The 16,677-nt window shown below is 42.5% G+C and overlaps 1 protein-coding gene across 5 annotated transcripts in view; it reads right to left on the bottom strand.

Moving 5' to 3' along the window:
• CFAP20DC (CFAP20 domain containing) overlaps positions 1 to 16,677 on the bottom strand; it is a 236,681-nt gene that overhangs the window by 158,071 nt on the left and 61,933 nt on the right. Inside the window, exon 1 of one of the 5 annotated variants that reach the window (XM_072126667.1) lies at positions 6,838 to 6,899. The exons of the other annotated variants lie outside the window; for them this stretch is intronic. The gene's annotated coding sequence lies outside the window, so the exon portion shown is untranslated. Of the gene's footprint in view, positions 1 to 6,837; positions 6,900 to 16,677 lie in introns of those variants that run through there. 5 annotated transcript variants of the gene reach the window in all.

Here is a 16,677-nt window from a genome sequence, read left to right as displayed (position 1 = left end):
GCCAACTGCGGATAGAGCGACGTTTAGGCACAGACGTTATCCCAAATGCAAATAAGCCAACCGACCCTCCACTCAAACCCACACTGTACGTAGAATGATTTTTGACTACTACTACTGTAACTACTACTACAAACTAATTTTGCTAATTATTTAACCAATGTCCTGAAAGATATTATTCTGGGAGTTGCTATCTTTGCATATCTTCACTGTAATCTTTCAAGAATTTGGAAATTCCTTTTAAGAAAATCATTTTCACCCAAACACTTTAGTCCACATTACACTAAAAACTTAACAATCAAGATCTGATCTGATCCACAGATTGTCACAATATTTTCCACTTGCCCGCATTCTCCACCAGTTTCCGGTACTGCTGTTCTCTCGCCTTATTATCGCCTGATCTGCATTCACATTCCCTCTCAATTTCTAGGCTTAGTCTCATTTTTGTTTCAATCTTCCCGGTAGATCCATCTTCCACATAAAAAGCCTGAGATGAGTCTAATTCGCTGAGCTGAATCAAGATAGTCTATTTGCATAAACAGTAGATGTTCCCGTCTCCTAGTGCGTATGTGACGAAACATCAGAAATTAAGATTAGAGGATTTCTTCGGAAAATATAGTTTTCTCCCCACTGTAATAAAAATCAACAATATTGTATCTGGAATGAAGCTATCGAAATCCCATTACACGGTACAAGTTTGGAGGAGCGAGAAGTCATTGTCATTCCATAGACAGGTGCTGCTTCCCGGGAATCTATTTATTGCTGCTCTTACAAGCCGCTGTCAGTCGTAAGACCTCGAGTGTCACGTTTTATTTCATGACCCCCCCTCCTCCTCCCCTCTCCTCCCGAAGTTTCGTTGGAGCAGTCACAGAACAGTTAATATATTTTTATTATGTCTCCACTGGAGCATTCATATCTTAGGGTCAGGGATGTGATAGGAAAGTAATAGGACCATGTTGAGAAAAAATGAGGTAGTCAAAAGGAAAATCAACCTCATTTATAATAATATTCCGGTGATCAGGAGGTGAGTAACTGCACTAGCCGCGGTCATTAGCCGCAATCATTCCACACCTAACATCTACATTTGGAGGAGTGTTTTCAGAGTCGAGCGGCGCCGACAAGTTCATTTCTCAGATCTTTCGATTTAAAACCAGTTACCTGGACGGAGCCGCGCTCATGAAATCCACATTTATAATATTTATGCCGATTCTTACCAAGAAAGGAAGAATTTAAGCTCTTTAAAGGATGTTTCTCAGGATGACAGACCTGGCCTATATCTCCTGTTGGGACATCCCAGATCTCTTATTCCGTCTTTACACTTATTTTCCGATTTAGAATTAAAAATAAAAACTCTTTTGCCGGTCCTGGTCCATGAAGCCTGATCATAATCTCTGCTCTAATCTCTGTCTTCCAACCCATTCATACTGTTCCCTACACACAGCCAGATCATGCCATTCTATGTTAGTGCACCCATTCACCACCATCTGCAGGTCTTCTTTCATGCTGCACCGATTCTATGGAACTCATGAGCACTGCCCTAGTTTAAAGGAAATTTACCATCAAAATAAGGCATGGATAAACCAGCGACACTTTCTTTATTACTATTATAATCTTCTTGTATTTGTTATGCCTTTTTTCTGAAATAAACTTTTACAATTATGCTAATGAGTCTAAACGCCTCTGGTGGGTGTTTCCAGAGCCCCTCAGTGCTGTAATTTAACAGACTGTTACAATGAACAAAGCAGGTCTCCCCTCCCCCTGCACTTCCTGCTGCCCCTAGATTACACAGGCAGAGGAGGGGAGAGAGCAGAGTGATAGATGTTCTGCTCATTGTAACAGCCTGTAAATCAGCAGCAATGAGGGGCAGAACATGTCTCACCCAACCTCCTACTCTCTCCCTCTGCATTTGTAATCTAAATGCAACAGGGGGTTCTGGGGAAGGGGAGACATGCTCTGCTCATCGTTACAGTCTGTGAAGCTACAGCATTGAGTAAGTGTTCCTGGTTTATCCAAGCTTGGTTTTGATGTTCTGATGCATTAGTTTAGTGATGGTAGATGTGTCCTACTAAGAGTTTTTACTATAACTCATTATCCCGCGACTGCAAATTAGGCAAATTAGCTTGGGATGCACAGGCTACGTCACCTGAGCCTAGTATTTTAATGTATGCACACCCTCCGTAGTGCTAGCGGCTCTGCCCCTCACCTAACTATGGGAAAGGGGTGAAGAACCAGAACTCTATAGTTCTGCAATTGCAGGATATAGAGTTCTAATAAACTTACTTGGACACATCTACCATCACAAGACTGATGCTTGATGTCCTTTAAAGGGGCGCCAATACCATCCGTCTGGCCTGGCATAACACAGAACAGAAATCCGTAGCAAGATGGTTCGGTTTTCGAGGCACTGGATGTGTGTCGTACTGTATATGCAACACTCCTTGACTTCATCTTCTGCTTTCATCTTTTATGTACGGCGTGATTGGTACCAGAACCTCACTGCCAGTCTCTATTGATATACAGAGGGTGCAGCAGTGACTTTGGGTCATTATGCCCTTGATTTTAGGCTGCAGCGGGTGCATGACGTCACCACTTAATACTCTGATTCAAAGACTACCACTCTTCCACAGGAGGGGGCACAGAGATAAATATAAGTTCTTTTTGTTTGCATATAATAGCATCCTCCTACCACAAGCAGTAATTCTGAACAACCCCTTTAAGAAATAGTCACATAGTGATCAGGCAGTACCACTATTGTCAATGTGCCGCCACAATTTGATTATCGAATACTGAGAAATTTTAAAGGGAGTGCATCAGCCGCGTTGACCATAAAATATAACTGACTGGGTATTAATCCTCATCTAGATAATGAATTCATGTAAGTCTTGTAAAATAAAGCTTGAGGCCCTCAGTAAATAACCCATAATAGTGCGCTATGGCGGCCTCCTGCGTGATTTCTGGAGTAAATGACTTGATATAAATATTTAGCCTCACAGTAAGAGAGGACATCAATACTGGATTCAGCCATCGATTTTATTTTCCTTTTTATGAGAGTCAGGGACATAACTAAAGTCATATTTACACATGAATAATCCATTTTAGATAATATTGGTAATAAACAGAAGGACGGGTTCCCTGGGGCAAATTAACATGACGCCATTAATAGGGAAGGGGAATCTGCTGTCACGGAAATTGTACGCTCCGGATACCAGAGCGCTCCACTACTCACTATGATGGAATGGGAAGCCGCGTTTCCCTCATGGATCAATGTGTCTCTGTTATTTAGGAAGCCATTGGGGCTCATGTATCACTTGTTTTCTTTTGTGACTTTTTAGCAGATCTACCGTATGAATTTTTCTAAATTTGCCGTTATGATGCATGTCTTTTTTTTCTTTCTCTCCGTTTTGCGAGTTTTTTGATTTTTTTGCAACGTTTTAGGTGCATCTATGGAACTAAGCATAGGGTCAGTTATACTTCTCTTTGCACCTAAAAAGTGTCTAATTTGCTTTACAAAAAGTTACAAAACAAAAGAAAACAGTCTTGGAAAGATACATTTATGAACATTGTAACAGACACAGCGACTGGCTTGCTTCTTAAAAGGGTTTTCCCACGAAGGCCAAATAGGCCCTATCCACGGGACCCCCGTAGATCGCGAGAACGAGGGGTCCGATCGACCCCTCTCTGCTCCTCAGACTAATGGAGCAGGCGGCCGCGCATGAGCGTCCTGCTCCTTTAATTTCTATGGAGCTGACGGAAATTGCCAAACGCTGCGCTCACCGATCTCTGTCGGAGCAGAACGGTCATACACGGCCCTCTGCTCCATGAGTCTGAAGAGCGGTTAGGGGTCAATCGGACCGCTCGTTCTCGCGATCTGCAGGGGTCTCAGCACTGAGACCCCCACTGATCAGCAAGTTAGGCCCTATACCTAACAGCACATTACTACTACTGCCATCCCGTATATATGGGTACAGCACAGTACTACAACACTTATTCTGTATATATGTACACAGCACAATAATACTACTCCTATTCTGTATACATGGGCACATCACAGTACTACTACTCCTTTCCGGTAAATATGGACGTAGCACAGTACTACTACTCCTAACCTGCATATATGGGCAAAGCATGGTACTACTACTTGGCACCTTTCTCCTGTATACTACAAAAAAAAGAAAAAATCAGAGCTGGACACTGACTCTTTCCCTATGAAATAAGCTTGATTCTGGTTCTGCATCATTTCCTTCAGCCCAGTTTGGATATTGCACTCCCCCCCCCCCCCCCCCAATTGTCAGTGAAGGGATCTGGGTTTCTCCTTGGGTAGAGCACTGTGTATAATGCAAATTAGGTCTCCTTCCTTTAGTGCCCCCTGTTGGATGAATGCAAACAGCACAATCATAAAATCCAGAAGATGAAATAAGTCACTGGCATTCACCTCCGGTGGCAACTACAATACTGGCACAACACATCGCTGCTATTGCCCTGCAAATTTGGGCACAGCTCAGTACTACTCCTCTATCCAGTACAACTATTCTAATTCTGTATATATGGACAAATTACAGAACTACTACACGTCTCCGGTATATAAAAGAAAAGGACAGTACTACTACTCCTATCCTGTATATATGGGCACAGCACAGTACTACTACTCCTAGCCTGTATATATGAGCACAGCTCAGTACTACTACTCTTTACTACTCCTACTACCCCTACTTCCCATTTATGCAGGATAGGAGAAATAGTATTGTGCTGTGCCCATATATATACAGGCTAGGAGTAGTAGTACTGTGCTGTGCCCGTATATACAGGATAGGAGTAGTAGTAGTAGCGTGCTGTGCCCATATATAAATGATAGGAGTAGTAGTACTGTACTGTGCCAATATATACAGGATAGGTGAAGTAGTACTGTGCTGTGCCCATATATACAGGATAGGAGTAGTAGTACTGTGCTGTGCCCGTATATACAGGATAGGAGTAGTAGTAGTGTGCTGTGCCCATATATACAGGATAGGAGTAGTAGTAGTGTGCTGTGCCCATATATACAGGATAGGAGTAGTAGTACTATGCTGTGATCATATATACATGATAGGAGTTGTAGTACTATGCTGTGTCCATATATACATGATAGGAGTAGTAGTACCGTACTATGCCCATAAATACAGGATAGAAGAAGTATTACTGTGCTGTGCCAATATATACAGGATAGGAGTAGTAGTAGTAGCGTGCTGTGCCCATATATAAATGATAGGAGTAGTAGTACTGTACTGTGCCAATATATACAGGATAGGAGAAGTAGTACTGTGCTGTGCCCATATATACAGGATAGGAGTAGTAGTACTATGCTGTGTCCATATATACATGATAGGAGTAGTAGTACCGTGCTATGCCCATAAATACAGGAAAGAAGAAGCATTACTGTGCTGTGGCCATATATACAGGATAGGAGTAGTAGTACTATGCTGTGTCCATATATACATGATAGGAGTAGTAGTACCGTGCTATGCCCATATATACAGGAAAGAAGAAGCATTACTGTGCTGTGGCCATATATACAGGCTAGGAGTAGTAGTACTGTGCTGTGCCCGTATATACAGGATAGGAGTAGTAGTAGTAGCGTGCTGTGCCCATATATAAATGATAGGAGTAGTAGTACTGTACTGTGCCAATATATACATGATAGGAGAAGTAGTACTGTGCTGTGCCCATATATACAGGATAGGAGTAGTAGTACTATGCTGTGTCCATATATACAGGATAGGAGTAGTAGTACTGTGCTGTGCCCATATATACAGGATAGGAGTAGTAGTACTATGCTGTGTCCATATATACAGGATAGGAGTAGTAGTACTATACTGTGTCCATATATACATGATAGGACTAGTAGTACCGTGCTATGCCCATAAATACAGGATAGAAGAAGTATTACTGTGCTGTGGCCATAAATACAGGATAGGAGTAGTAGTACTGTGCTGTGCCCTTATATACAGGATAGGAGTAGTAGTACTGTGCTGTGCCCTTATATACAGGATAGGAGTAGTAGCGTGTTGTGCCCATATATAAATGATAGGAGTAGTAATACTGTACTGTGCCAATATATACAGGATAGGAGTAGTAGTACTGTGCTGTGCCCATATATACAGGATAGAGGAAATAAGTCACTGCCAATCACCTCTAGGTGCAACGTAACCCATTATTATCTTCATACAGACAGGCGTGTACACGGAATAACAGGGGAACAATGTTTTGTTTTCATGCAATAAACCACCATATCCTATAAAATATATGAGGAACGCGCTCCAAGTCATGTATACAGCTGGAGACTTCCAGGACAATTATAACGGTGCATATATTTTACTATCATCCATTTGACTTATCCGTCTATTTTGCTCTCCCGCCGCCGCGTTCTGCGTCTCGCTGTTTGTAACGTTTTATGCCTCTTTCATTCCACAATTCACATAAAATCCTACAGAAACAGCTAATGGATTTCTAAACTATGTCTACCTGTAAAACGTGGGGAAACAGTACTTCAGCGGCGAGAATTACAAAGCTTTTTAACATAGAAACCGCTACTTGTAAAATTACCCGCTAAAACCCAAAGCCCAATTTAGCAGAAGCCGCCAACCACTTACGGCACCATTAAATCAATCTTCCTACAGATACACTTGTAAAATTAATAGATTCGGACTTTGCTCCTGCCTGCGTTAAGTATGGGAATTTGGTTTCCAGGCATCTGGTTTTGCGCGGTGTCTAGACTGTTTATAAAAATGCAGACAACGGGAACGCTCAGACATTGTTATAAAACATAACATCAAATGGAATATGACATTAGCTAAGTGCATTTACCTTGTAAACACGAGGCTGCTGACACGGGTAACCTTTTACAAAAATCGCTCCATTTGACTGTTTAAGTGCTTTCAGGCCGGTACAGTACAATATCTGCGGCTACGGAAAAAAAAAAAATCTGGGAAAAATAAACCTAAAATAACACCTGCAGATGTGCATCAGATTTAATAATAGTCATCTGCACTACAAGCTGGATGACATGTTCCCAGCAGATGCACTTACTGCTATGTTAACCCCCGCTTGTGTCCGGGGATGCCCTTACCACCTGTTACTTGCCTAAATTGAAGGGGTTTCCTGAACAGATGGATGGAGCCAATATCATGGTCAACTTTAAAGGGGCTTTGTCACTATCTGATAGTGAGAATCGAAAACTATTGCTACAAAGAGTACTTGGGCCCTTCAGATAGGTAGGTTGTGTCCAAGTAACCTCCAAGTAACCTACCAGAACCCTTGGTAGAACCCACAGAATATTGTGCATAGCCACACACCGCCTCCAGCTTGTCTTATTCCCGTGTTGAATACTGGTGCCATCTAAGTGACGCCCATGGAGCTGATATAAATGTAGTCATGATTCCATCAACCAGTTCACCTTCTTCCATTAATCCATAGGGGTTTATTTACTAAGGGTCCGCAGATCGCACTTTCGCTGGTTTTTCCAACGTTTTCGGGATTTGCGCCGTTGTAACAGGTATTTCACTGGGGTATTGTGTTGCATGCGATCGGATTGTGGCACAGATACGCTGGGTTTCATCCAACAGAAATCGGGGGCTGTGCCATGGGAAGTTCCAACTGATTCGGACTGAGCACGGGATTTAACTTTCAAATTGTGTCGCAAGCCGGATATCGGGCACACGATCGTATTGAATCGAGTGCATTCCGGTTGGACAATGGACTTTTAGGGAATTCCTCCAGACGGGTAAGTGAATGTGCCCCATAGTCTAATTCTGATCTCAGTGGGGGAAGCAACACATGCAGGAAATTGGACGCACAATCTTAGTGAATCGTGCCAGACCCGAATCCTCGTCGGATCGCGACGGGACAGGTAAGTAAATGTGCCCCTGTATTGTGAACGAAACCCTTTAAAGACTGCAATTTGCAACCCAATAACTGGGTGGCCATGCGTAGACATATGGGAAGCCAGTTTTTGTTCATTTGGCTTAAAATGGGAACAAATATCCTGATTTCTACCAAAAAAATTGTGAAGTTTATGATGCTTGATGTTCCATAGAATATGTCAATTCATTTATCACAAAACAACATCATCTTGGATAGCTGTTCATCTTATGAAACATGTATGTGGGCATGTCCAGCATGTACAGCTCAGGAAAAGCATGGATATATCTATATTATACAAGCCATAACCTCCCATGAAGGATGTTAGGAGAGATGCATTATGGCTTCTCCATCAGTTTTCTGGTGGAGAAAGCACATAAATCTTCCCCTTTCCACTAGTTTTGGTGCTTCTCCGACCAACATACCACTTAGGGTGTTTCAGGGCATAGAGCAGGGTAGGAGTTCTAAATGCTAGTCTTAATGTATTCTCCCCAATGTGTCTTATCCAACAGTTTTCTGATGGAGGAAGCACATGAATCTCCCTCTTCCCACCAGTTTTCAGGCTTCTCCGACGACCATACCACTTCGGGCGTTTCAGGGCAAAGATCACGGTGGGAGTTCAAAATGCTAGTCTTAATGGATTCCTCCCATTATGTCCTGTCCAACAGTTTTCTGGTGGAGAAAGCACATGAATCTCCCCCTCCTCAGCAGTCTTCGGGCTTCTCCGACCAGCACGCCACTATGGGCATTTCGAGCCAGAGAGCAGGGCGAGCGTTCAAAATGCTAGTCTTAATGGATTCCTCCCATTATGTCTTATCCAACAGCATTCTGGTGGAAAAGGCACATGAATCTCCCCCTCCTCGTCAGTTTTTCTGTTTCCCAAAAGTGGCGTGTCATGGGTGGGCAGGGGGCAGGCAAGGACGTGAATGCCCGGCCTGCCAGATTTGCTATAATCTCTGTTGGAAAACTGATGAAGACTATAGCAAAGAACTCCACCAGTTCAGACCTGGTTTACAGGGTAGAACTAGAAGAGTTTGCAGACGTTTTTACTAAGAAGCGGGAGCCCCTTAACGGATAGGGGCGCGGGAACATTAGCAGGGGAATAATGAAACCCCCCCAACACTGTATCTACCTGTATCATATGTATGTAGATACACTTGGTTAAATTTCACATAAGTCTAGGCCAAAATGGTTCAGGTGATATAACTTCAATTCAACCTCAATTGAAATGTGAGTATCTTACTACTATCTTATAGATGTTTATTATCACAATGTGCTTGATAAGTTGCTTCCATGTCAAAAAAATCTACCATACGATAACAAAACACCACCACAACATTGTGTAAGATTTGTCCACACATCACTCCATAAGTTTGTTTGATGTTTCCTTTGACTTTAAAGTGGAAGAAGAAAAGAAAGACCAATACTAATACTGCCCCCGCTGGCAGGAAGGTTACACTACATACAGCGATACTAAAAGCAATGTCTTTCATTAAATCTTTGAAGTTCTGATCTTGGGGCTGTTTTTTTCGTGTCCTAACACGTTTTCAAGAGCACAAGGTTTGAATTGTTTGGAGCAAGTGTTTCAAGTCTTGTACATCGCTGAGATCAATAGGATATTCTGCATACAAGTCCATGCATCACAGAGGAGTTAGATGTCTTCGGGCTATCAGAGGCTGCATACACTGGGAGCATATTTAATGTGTATTTGGCTTTTTTCTATAGACACTGCAGAACAAAATAAAGGCTTTGGCTGTGTAATTAGATTCAACAACAATAACACATTAAAAAAGAACACTGCTTAAAGGGGCGCTCCGCCTTTGTTGATATAATCTTGAGATATTTTAGAAGATAAAGTTCAAAGATGACTCCGAATTAGAGATGAGCAGACCCAACGTTCAAGTTCGAGTTCCGTGTTCGTATTCGACCGCCTGAACCAAACATATTGCTGGATTGGCAGCCAAAAAACTAATCCGGCAAAGTGACACCCCTAAAAACTAACCATGGCTATGATTGGCCATAGATACAGAAGCTCAGCTCTATGCAGGGTGGATGCCTATATAATGGCAGCTTAGATACAGCAGCTCAGCTCTATGTAAGGTGGGTACTAATAGAATGGTAGCTTAGATACAGCAGCTCACGTCTATGTAAGGTGGGTGCTCATAGAATGGTAGCTTAGATACAGAGGGGCAGATTTACTTACCCGGCCCATTCGCGATCCAGCAGCGCGTTCTCTGAACAGGATTCAGGTCCGGACGGGATTTATGAAGGTAGTTCCTCCGCCGTCCACCAGGTGGCGCTGCTGTGCCGAAAATCATCTGAACGCGCCGGAATACGCAGAGCTGGACCAGGTGAAGGTAAGCGCTTCCCAAGCGACACATTTTCGGTTTTTAAATGCGGCGGTTTTTCCGAATACGTCGGGTTTTTCGTTCGGCCACGCCCCCCGATTTCTGTTGCGTGCATGCCAGCGCCGATGCGCCACAATCCGATCGCGTGCCCCAAAATCCCGGGGCAATTCAGGTACAATCGGCGCAAATCGGAAATATTCGGGTAACACGTTGGGAAAACGCGAATCGGGCCCTTAGTAAATGACCCCCAGAAGCTCATAATATAGAACTTATCCTAATAAAGATAACATACCGGCTGGACACAGTGAAAAGTAATTATGGTCCGGTTCTATCTGGTGACCTCTTCTGTGAATGTAGGAGGAATGGAGTAGAAGGACAATACTGTAGCCCGTGAATCTCTGTTACTTGCCTTTGATCACTTATATGGTGGGGTGGAGAATCCTTTTACGTCAAAATACAAAGAAGCCCAATACTGACAAGCGAATCTTATTATATTATACAACAGGTTGTTAAGATGGTCCAGGTTCTGGCATGATCACAGGTAATGGCCTGTAGACCATTGCATCTCTTACTTTCTATCTTATATTTGGAGGAACATGACATCATCCCCATTGCAGATCCCAGGATTGTGATTGTGATCAGGGCTGGCACCAGCACTGGGTGTACCTGGGACAGGGCTGGGGCCCAGAGCTGGGTGTGAGACGGCTGTATCTACTGAATCCATAGGGTTGAGGGGGGTTTATATAAAATAACCATGCAAAGGCTGTTTGATATGATAAACTAGGGAATATTTTAGGACAGGAGACTGTTTTAGTTTCTGAATTTTTAATGCCACCATGTGAGTTCACTGCAAAGGGGCCCACTGAGGCTCTGTCGCCCAGGGGCCTAATGACACCTGGATCCGACCCTGTGATAGATCTGGAGCAGTAGAAGACTGTCAAGTCGAATCTTACACTTTCTAACTTTTAGACACTTTTAGTGGTGTATGTCCACTCTGTCCCTGCCTACTTGCCAGGCCCAGCACAACCCCCCAGGTGGCAACTGGTCAACCTACTCTGATTATGTTCTCAGAACAGATGAAAAAGAGAGATAGAAACAAGTGAAACTGTGATAACCACTGCGGCGAGGTACAGAATCGAGAGGCAAAGAATAGTCAGGAATGTAGAAATGGCCAGAGAACACAACAATAGCAATAGTGTAAGTAGTACTACCATCAGCATCAGAAGACTAGCATAACTATCGAGGAAGGAGTGAGTATAAATGGAGTTCCTAGATAATGGACTAGTTCAGGTAGCCATCACTTCAGCAAACACCTGTGACACATCCTGAGCTCATAAACAAAATGTAATCCCCCAACTTTCCACATAAAGCCAAACGAACTAAATATAAGAGAGCAAGCTGTCAATCCTAGCAGAGCAGCCCTGGTCACAACACTGCAATGAGAACCCATTCAGGGAGTTCTGATACCGTCCACCAATTCAAAAGATAAAGCCTGAGAAGTAAATTAGTACAAGGTGGTGGTAACTATACATATTCTCCGGTGGGGGTGTAGAAATAAAAGATTACTGCCCTGTAGTCTAGTATGTACCGGTATGGTAATAAACTTCTGGATGATACATCTTTAGAGTGGGTGGACGGATTTTAATAAAAACAAGCACCAAATTGGTCAGAGGTACAGGGGCGAGGTAATATTTTTTACTTGGCGAAAAGTCCACATTATAGGCAATATTTAGGTTAACGAAAAGCCGTCATCACATTTTTCACATATACAGCTAGTGGCAGGTCACCATAGAGCTCTAGTAATTAAATGACACCCTTCTTTTAGCTAAAAATTGTTTCCCACAGATCTCCATATATTCGACTTTAAAATTTCACCTGCCATCCAGGGTTACCTAAAGCAAGTCGAGGTAGGCATGGCTTCCTCAGGCTGAATCCAGCAGCTCATCCCCTTTCTTTCTCGGCATACAGAAGATATGTCATGTGACCAGGCTGACATCATTGTAGGTCCTTTAGACTCCTAACATAACCAAACTGTACACCATGCACATATCTGAGCACATGAAATCACAGCAGCCTGCATGGAGAGGATTAGAATGGCATGCTGGCATGCTGTAATTATATGTGGTCAGATATGTGCATGGTGTACAGTTTACTAAAGTTAGGAGGCTAAAGGACCTGAGATGATGTCACCTTGGTCACATGACATTACGCCACAACCCGACTCGCTCTAGATACCCCTGGATACCAGGCAAGTTTATAAGTCTGTTTTTATAGAGAGGTGAAGCAAATAATTTTTAGCTTAAAGAAGGATGTTAGTTAACAGGGCTCTGTGAGAACCTCCCACTAGTTGTATATGAAAAACGGGGGCAGCTTCCCTTTAATAAAAAAGCTAATGTAAAACAAAACAAATTAGTCTTTACCTTTGCCCCCGCTGTTTCCAGAATCAACTGATGTTCTGGTTCCGATGCCTAGTGTGATGATATCACTAGTAGAGCACATAATCACTCCGGCCATTGATTGGTCCCTATGCATTGGCAGGGGTGTTGCACCAGGTTCTGTCCATATATAAAGATTGTGAGGGTAGTGAAAAACCCTGCTGCTGAAATATTGGGTTAACAACTCATGTGTATTAATTTTATTTAAATTTTAAGATACTTGCAACAGTTTTTTTATTTTTGTTGTTTTTTCTTTAAAAGTGACCAACTCCTTTAATTGTCATTGATCATAGTTAACTGAAACAAAAGAGAGAACTTGTCAGATCTGACTGTAGATGTTACTTTTAATCTGAAGACTGAAATATTTCCCGGCATAAGAAAACAGCCTCTAGGTGTCAATGCAGTCTACTGTACTACAGCGAAGAAACAGAGGTGATTACGTTGAAAAAGTCTGAAAAACTCCAACATCTATTTTTTTTTTTTAAACCCAGGAAAAAAAGATAAATTATGGATGTGATTAACACCCAGCCGTTTCTAATTCGTTTACGGGTGAATTAACTTTGTCTTTCTAAGCAAAGAGGAAATCTACTCGCCAGTTAAAGGAGAAAATAATTAACATGTAAGGTATGTTAACGCCTGTTTCGGTGAATGGTTTCGGGCCCATTAGGTGGATTGCTGGACTAGAACAATTTCCATTCTCGTTCAGTTAACAATATTACACCTTCTATAAGTAATAGGTAAGAATTGCTCGTAAATTGCCCCTTGTTTAGGATGGATGACACCGCGGAATATAACGCGGTGGAAGGTGTTCTAGTAATGTATCCTTCCAGCTGCTCGCCTATGGATATTAATTTAATTTCCCTGTGGGTTAGACTCCACTATGGAGCCAGTCTAATGATTAGACTAAGGAATTGTATAACTCGCAATTCCCTAATATGATGTTATTATCAGAACAGCTCCTTCAAGAGTCATTCAATAATTATCCGGCAGGATTATAATGGGATTATAAAATATCGGATATCATCCTAACAACGGACTCAACAAAGTCTAGTAGGGCCTATGAGAATATTCAACAACTGTGGGTGGTCTCGCAGTTCAACCCCATTTATTTAAAGGCAACTGTTCAAAGAACGAAAGGATGTGACGTCACAAACCTGATAAGTGGAGCTATGTAACGTCTTCAACTGGTGATGTGCAGGGGAAATGTTAGTCCTAAATTAGTTGACCTTTTTAGGCTCACCGTCCAGTACATGATGCTAATTGTTGGAGCAAAAGAACCTTTCAATTACTACATGCTAGAGGCAGCCAGTATCAGGCTGGCTCACCAGAGTACTAGAAGATCCTTAGGTGGACGTAGGCTCTAACTCCATAATCAACCCCAGAACTCTAGAAGAAGACAACCCAATTTGGGCACCATGAGGATCTATTTACTGGGCTTGATGAAGAATGGGCCTGCAGAATATTTTTTTTATGGGCCTACGTAACCCCACACAGGCTTACACTTCAGACAGCCTCAATTAGGTATCTATAAGAAATCCATAAGACATAAATTCCCAACAGGTTCTTCTGAGACCTGCAAATATCTTAAGAAAGGTTCTATTGACCTCCATCTCGCTATCTTCTTGAATAGAAAAGTTGTTGAAGGTGGAATCAATAGCTCTCTCAAAAACAGTGGTCTATTGACCTCTATCTAATTCCCTTTTTGAATAGAGTGGTGGTCGGACAGACCATGTTCTTGCTACTCAAGGCAATGGGAGAGCTGTGGATGCTCGCTTGGATGTTTTTGGTGCTCTCATTACTTGAAAGGAGAGAATGCAGTAAGGACCATGGAGAGCTCAGACAGTGAAAATCCATGAATTATGATTTTTCACGTCAACCACATGTCCATAATATCCGTAGGACCATGGAGAACACAGAAGGCACAAGTCCATGAATTATGGCCATGTGAATAGGGCCTTAGTCTTACAGAAGCAGTGACTGACAATTCGATATATAACACTACTCACATGAAGGCTTATCAGGGTTTTTGGTGTAATTCCACCAGTTTTATCAGTAAATAAATAAAACAGCTGCGTTTTCCTTAATATCCAAGTATTTAGCAAGTTACAAAAACCTGTCAATTATTTTGTATTGTTGCTGAAGACAGCACCGGGCCCATTGTTAACTTGTCAGCGGCAGCGTTAGTTCATTATTAATGTACAAATGCTGGACTGATTGCATTTAGCCGCACATAATGCGGACAATTCCTGGTGCTGATTGCGTGTCTGACGTCAGGACCATTCCCTTCTGACATGGGAGGACATTGTCGAATTCAAGAACAACTCTAGGAGGCGTATGGCATAGAGAAGAGGACAATCATTCATTTCATAGTAGTTTCTACATGGGCAAAGCTAAAAATAAAAAGGAAGAAAATAAAAAAAGTGTCCATGACCCTAAATGCATTCTACATAGATGACAAAAAGGCAAAATGTTTGTTCCGTCTATCATTATAAATACAGGAAGCTTAGATGCTTGCTTAAGCATTAAAGGGTTTGTCCAAAGTTTAAAAAATTATCATCTATTTTTACAATCAGTGCCCCATTTCAGCTTGGCCAGGGCCCAGCTGTTGGCTTCCCCAGCAATTGGCTGTCCAATGTGAGTGCAGCTTTGACTTCACAAGGCAGGGATGTCATGCCCGTTGGCCACCAGGCCTTGGTAGAGCTCAGCTCCATTCCAGTGAATAGGGTTGATCTGCAATATCAAGAACAGGCAAGGTCAGACAGCGCTTGCTAGAAAGTTCTCATATGGTGGTCTCTTCATTCTTCAATAACCAATAGGTCTTGCCGCAGCTCCAGGACTGACGATAATACATTCCACCCTTTATCTGCGACAAACCTTAAATGAAACAGCAGCCATAGCTGAATTAAATCTGGGACCCCAACAAGACACCAGTTTTTATGAAAGGTAAAGGTCCCAGATTTGAGACTATATGGGGCACATTTACTAAGGGTCCGAATGGAGTTTTTCCGACGGGTTTTCCGAATTTTACCATTTTGCGCCGAATTTCCCTGGGTTTTTGGCGATCGGATTGTGTTGCATCGGCGCCGGCTTGCATGTGACGAAAAACGGGGGGCGTGGCCGTCGGAAAACCCAACAGATCTGGGAAAATCGAGCTATTTAAAAAAAAAAATTCGCTTGACACACGCTTACCTGCACCAGGAATAGGATGGTGAACTCCGGCGGACCTCGGCGCAGCAGTGGCACCTGGTGGACATCGGGCGCACGACCTTAGTGAATCGCCGGAAGACCCGAATCCTCGTCGGAGAACACGCCACTGGATCGCGGTAAGTAAATGAGCCCCTATGTTGTAGAACTGTAATAAGCCCTTGGCTACATAAAAATTGTGGGCCCTCCAGGTCTATCTTTTTAAGGATTTGACACTTACTACCTACTTATGATACTAAACCCAAGCTTCTTGGGAAAGAAGTAACTGGAGGATATTCAAAGGTTCAGGAAGGCTCTTGTATACATCTGTCAAGAATATACATATATGTGTAAGGATATTAGGGTTAGAGGTTCCTCTCTACATCATCTCTCGAGGTTTGCCTGGACTGTATTATAATCCACTACCGGGGACATGCCTGTATATGGGCTGTATCCACTTTAATTTAACAAGTGTAATATCATGATTAGAAGTTTATTAATTGACATCTAGTCAGGATTCCAGGGTTAAATACTCTTGTTCAAGGAAAGTCCCACTTATTTATCCTGCGAAGTACATGTCATGTAGCCGAGTCAATTCCTTGTCCGATAGATGTCAGATCCATGATACATAATACGGCTGAGTCTTTGATTATTTGTGATATGAAATTACTCTTTCCTCTTTTACAGTTGTCAATAGAAATTTCGTTCTTAACTACTGAGTCCGTAGAGATGATTGCGGTAGACCGGCTCCCAGGTATAACATGCAGAGTAGTCAGTCGACTTGTACATGGACTACTCTGCATCTTAGAGCGTCTGGGAGG

This window comes from Engystomops pustulosus, chromosome 10 (genome assembly GCF_040894005.1).
Source record: "Engystomops pustulosus chromosome 10, aEngPut4.maternal, whole genome shotgun sequence".
Classification (NCBI taxonomy): Eukaryota; Metazoa; Chordata; class Amphibia; order Anura; family Leptodactylidae; genus Engystomops; species Engystomops pustulosus.
The sequence above is the reverse complement of the archived record's forward strand: the minus strand, read 5'-3'. Positions and strand labels throughout refer to the sequence as shown.